A 5,925-nucleotide genomic window follows, 5' to 3' on the forward strand; every position below is an offset into this window, starting at 1 on the left:
TATATATATATATATATGTATATATATATATATATATGTATATATATATATGTATGTATATCTATCTATCTATCTATCTATATACATACATATATATATATATATATGTATATATACATGTGTATATATGTATATGTGTGTGTGTGTGTATGTTTGTATTTCTGTGTATGTCCCTTCATAAATATATTCTTCATTTAAGGTTGCAAAAAATTATATACACATACATACGTGTAAATATATGCGGATATATGTATACGCCAATGAAAGCCAAGTTTGCTTTGACGCAATTTTGTAGTCTTGGGTCTTTCCGGGTTAAGCAAGCAGTACTTGACCCTTGTTTTGATCGTTCTTCAGCCACGTTTCCGTCTTTTCTTTTCGAAAATTAACTGGGCGTCTTGTAAATATATCCGAATGGGTGTGTCTATAAAACCAGGAACATTTTCAAGAAGTCACACCTCATTTCTTTAGTGTAATCACTGAACATTTTCATTCACATACATACCCTCCCTTGCGCCTCTCACATTTGGTCTCTCTCTCAATCTCTCTCCATGTGCGCGTGTGTGTGTGTGTGTGTGTGTGTGTGTTTGTGTGTGTGTGTGCGTGTGTGTGTGAGTGTGCATGTACATACACACGCATATATATTTATGTACGTACATGCATACATAAACTCACTCACACACACACGCACGCACACACACTTACATACACAACTGTATATAGTTATTGACAATTATATAACACGTCTATGCTCACTAGCACACTCGAACATTTATTGATGAATGCTTCGCTTAATCATGCAGGAATTGATAAACTAGAGGCGTACGAAGCAGCGTTAACTGAAATATGCGATTACAATTATATTTAAGACATTCGTGAACGCTCGGACATGGAAGAGTCTGTCGTTGTGAAGTAAGCATTGAAATAAATCTCTACTCATAGACAATATGTTTGAAAACACATCATTGGGCTATGAATGACGTCATATTAGGTCGTTACACTTCAGCTACGGACAAGAATCAGTCGCTTATAGGTCTTTAAGAGCAATTACTCCCTTACATAAAAGCAAATAATACATTTGCTGACGTGCGCAAAGTTTTGTCAAGCTGGGATTAATTAAATTGGGATGCACGAAGCAGCTTTCAGTGAAATATAGCAGGCACTCCAGTTCGACAAGTTCGTGAACTGGGGCAAGGTATGACGGTCAAGTGATTAATATATATCGGGGGTTATGCAAGTGTTCTCTACCTTTGTCTGGCCTTTTAGAACTAGTTTCGACATATTTATTGATGACCCCAGTTCTGCACTTGGAAATGTGAACCAAACCAGGCTCCGAATAATTTAAACGGTCCGTCTTGCGCTTTTGGATGACATAGCCCTGCATCACATGCCTACTGCTTTTTCTTGATTTATATTTTGCTCGTGTCACCACCATGTAGTTAGTCTCTTAGAGCAGCGCCGATGACTTCTTATTTGTGTTAGTGTCTAACACTATGATGATGATAACGTTGTTCTCGTATGCTGAAAAGGATCTTCCACAACCTACTTCACGCGGCATACTTTCAAAGTCTTGTAGTGACACCTTATAGCAGACGACTGTTATATGTTCAATGTCCGGAGTTTTATCCACGCATGCGCAGGGACTAGTTCCGGAAGGAATACAGGAAGAGCCTCATGCGCATGCGTAGAGTTCGACACCCAGCTTTGGCGCCTTTTCTCACTCTCTTCGTTGACTGATCTCCGTCGAGCCAAGACGTCCAACAGAGCTCTCTCACATGTCAGCACCAGAGCTTCACAAATAACCACGGAAATCATTCAGAAGGCGTCTCAGTAACCGAGGGCGACGAGCTACCGAATTCCCTCCAAGCGTGAACTGAATTCCACTGTAAATAAATATTGTTATGTTGTTCAGAATCTGCGTTCCGTTGTTTCTTCTAGAAATTTAATGTACGGAAGCGGTGTACACCTAATGGTGTATAACCACTTCCCTACAGTCTCATTCTATTCTAGTTTTCTCTATTGTCATAATCTTACTAAACTTTATCGATCATAATCTAATCACCTTTTCAGAACGAACCACCATTTCTTGCAGACGATTGCTCCCGTCAACTGCCGCTTAACTGATCTGCTAACTAGCTTCTGTGAGTTTCGTGCACTGGTAACGATACGTTCAGCTATCAGTAACAGGGCCCCAGCCTAGAAAGCCTTATCGACAATACGGATGACAAATCTGTCATCAGTATTTCCGACGGTCTTAAAATATGGACAACTTATCCTATCCTTGTCTACAGTCCTACAGAATTTCTAGATACGATTTGGATGACCCGATGCGCTTTGCCCATGTATTTCTTAGCACATTTGAAAAATCCACTCAGTATCTTTATGACAGTTGGAAACGTATGAGCAGGTTTGCAAAGACTGTAACCCTTCTTTTATCAGCTAGCCACTCACGATCTAAACGTTCCGCCAATGTGGCGTTTTAATTTCACGCTACACAGAATCGGGACGATCCTAGAAGAACCGCCGCACGCCTGAAGAAATATGGTTATCACGCCACTGCTGGGCGTAGACAGCTGCTGGTCTGGTGAAATTCTTCGCTGCTGCTCACTTCCACCACCACCAATTCACCTTCTGGTTCCATAAAATTAGTTCGTATCATAAGATCCAGATCATTCCGAAATAACACAACCATTCCAATCCCCAATCCCGATAGATCTGGAAATCTGAACACTGTTTCCCTCGAAAATGAGCTTGGAGAATCTGAGGCACATCTATACCTGGCAACTTGAGGTTGTTGATCAGGTGGCTCTGCTTCCGTTCTGACCCAAGGCCACGTATATTTATTTTGCTTATTCTAGGTAAGATCATCAGACGGAAGAAGAAAGGTCAGAAGAGCTCATCTCTGTTAAACTTGTGAAAGGGAGAAGTATTTCTTTTCTCCAGCTGGTATTTCTGTTTCCACAAGCAGTTCTTTGTACTCTCTCTCGTATTCATTTCCTCTGAAGTCATACTCTTTTGTGGTTTCTGTTTTTTAAGATGTATGTATTTATAATATTCAGGTGATTTTCGTGTGTGCTTGAATTCTGTTCGTTAATGTAATGTGATTATTGTGTGTGACGCTTGTATGTTGGTCTATGCAGTCCATTGGGTCTTTATTGCTTGCATAGTTAATAATTTCATTTGTTCGTGTTGGGTCAGGAACCTGACAGTTGTTGAACATGTGCCAGTTAAGTTGTGCATGGGCTCGTATCAGTGATAGTGGTGGTAGTGGCGGTGGTGGTATTAATGGTGGGGTGATAGTAGTGATGATAATAGTGCAGCTGTTACTGAAGGTGGTGTTAGTGCAACGTTGCACAAACTTATCTGCCAGTTTTTTGTGTTGGTATATTTATATTTTTTTCTTCTTTGCATTAATAACTCTTTGCCATTTAGACCCATTCACCACATGATATGTCTGAATAACCTGGGACATGCCTAGGTTAATGAAGCTTTGACGATGGTTTTCTAAGAAATAAAATAGAACAATAATATCAACGGGAACGTAATTCTAAAGAGGCAAACAAAGCACAAAATCACGAAACTTCCGAACTCTTCAGCCTCAGCAATAAACAACAACAGCAACAACAATAATAATAATGGTTTCAAATTTTGGCACAAGGCCAGCAATTTCGGGGGAGGGGATAAGTCGAATATATCGACCCTAATGTTAAACTGGTAGTTATTTTATTGACCCCGAAAGAATAAAAGATAAAGTCGACCTCTGTGGAATTTGAACTCAGAATGTAAAGAAAGACGAAATGCCATTAAGCATTTTGCTATTGAACCTGCCAGCTCACCGCGTTAAGTAATGATAATGATTAGCCTTTCTATTATAGATAGAAGGCCTGAAAAGTTGAGGGAAGAGACGAGTAGGTTACAGCAACCCCAGTCCTCAACTGGTACTTATTTTATCAACTTCGAAATCAAGAAGGACAAAGTCATCCTCGGTGGCATTTGACTTCAGAACGCAAAGTGACGGTAGAAATGCTGCTATAACGATTCAGCTAGTTCGCCGCCTTAATAACTATAATAATAGTTATATTTGCTATCAGCGCCTATCCATTCATACAATAAATCACAGTGATACATGTTGCATATGTGTAGAGAAAACAAAATGATGTTACATAACGAGGAGAATGGGGAAAACAATTGGATGTATGTGTGCGTGCGTGTATAATAAGAGACAAAGAAAGAGAGAGAGAGAGAAAGAGAGAGAGAGAGAAAGATAATTAAACAATACATAAATAGAACAAAATGATAATAATGCCAATAAAAGCAATAAGAAACGCCAGAATGCGAAGGAGGTAAGGAGCAAACGTAATAATGTAATGTACAACTGTTTCATCTTTTAACATTTTCTGTTAGTGCTGTTGGTTGAAGTGTGTACTACAGCATTGTCCTTGACAAATTTGCTATTGTTGGGTACCATTGTTCATTGTCTGACGTTGGTACAGATTAGTACAGAAATGATAATGTTAAACTCTCTCAGAATAAAAGGAAATTAGTTCAGAGTCATTTTTCAACTTTCAGCATAAGGACAGAGTCAATATGTGGGATTAGGTATATGTTCACGTGTTGTTGCTGATTAGCGCCAGGACAGCCCTCATTGAAAATACCTAAACTCAAAGACTTCCTTGCTGTGACCATCAATTACTTTTAGAAGTACCTTTTTCTGGTTTTCAAAACAATACAGATTGATTTAAGAACGATTTAAGTGATATTTCTAACTGTGACTATAAAGAGAACTCTCTTTGTCGATAGTAGAAATGCTACTTTTGTCAACAATTTAAAATAAAATAAGAAAAACTCGGAATATTCTCAGTTGAAACAGTAATGCACACACACCGTATCACTTACTTTTTTATTTGCTCGCATTGCATATTGTAGTCATCGTTCTCATTGCAATGCAGTAACATAAATACACAAATTGATCATTCGTTTCATAATTATAAAGACTAGCAGAAAGACCGTCATCCGGGCGGTTTTCTGCTAGCCACTTGATAATATTTCCACATTTGATTCCCAATTCTAATCATTTTTACGATATTTTGCGTCTTATTATTTCTTTGTATAATAGTGTTCACTTGCTTAGTAACTATTGCTTTCATTATTTTATCACAGTCATAAGCTCTCTTTTTTAAACAAACGTCAAGGTAGTCCAACTACAAAGGGGTGACCAGTTTGTCAAATTTTACCTTCCCCTCAAAGCAACTGAGAGATTTCAATTCAGTAGCCGTCTGCAAGCTTTTCAGTGTATGTGTGTGAGATAGAGAGAGAGATGGGGAGAGAGAACATTGCAAACAATGAATGAAATAAATATGAAATGAAAAATTCGTATAAATAAAAGGGTATAACTACAGATGTATATGCCCACGATTTTAGTATATTAAAAAAATTATCATTTTATCAAAAATATTCATTTAACAAACTTGAGAAATTGATAATATTCTTGAAATTCTGCCTCGTAACAGCTATAATTAAATCATCATTAATGAAAATAGAGGCGAGATAGAGTGAGAGATTGTTGCAAATGAAAACGGAAAATGTCGCCTGCAACGAATCAATATTGTTTATTATTAAACATTAAAATCTACTCCGTAGTAAATGCAAGGAACATTTAAATTTGTAAAAAAAAAAATTGGATGCAGTAAATTTAATGAATATTTTAATTTGCGAAAAATTGGAGTTCAAAAATTCAATAAACTTCAGAAATTGAAATTATTGGAAACTTCTAAGAACATGAATTTATAAAATTATTTCGAGATGGTCAAGCTTTTAATATTGCTTTCTTTTAGTACTTTTAGTAACTGTTACATACCTAATTAATAAGCAGCTTTCTCCATTATGATATAGATGAACCGCATATCCACCTTCAGTCACTTTTCTCAG

Source organism: Octopus bimaculoides, chromosome 1 (assembly GCF_001194135.2).
Source record: "Octopus bimaculoides isolate UCB-OBI-ISO-001 chromosome 1, ASM119413v2, whole genome shotgun sequence".
Taxonomy (NCBI): Eukaryota; Metazoa; Mollusca; class Cephalopoda; order Octopoda; family Octopodidae; genus Octopus; species Octopus bimaculoides.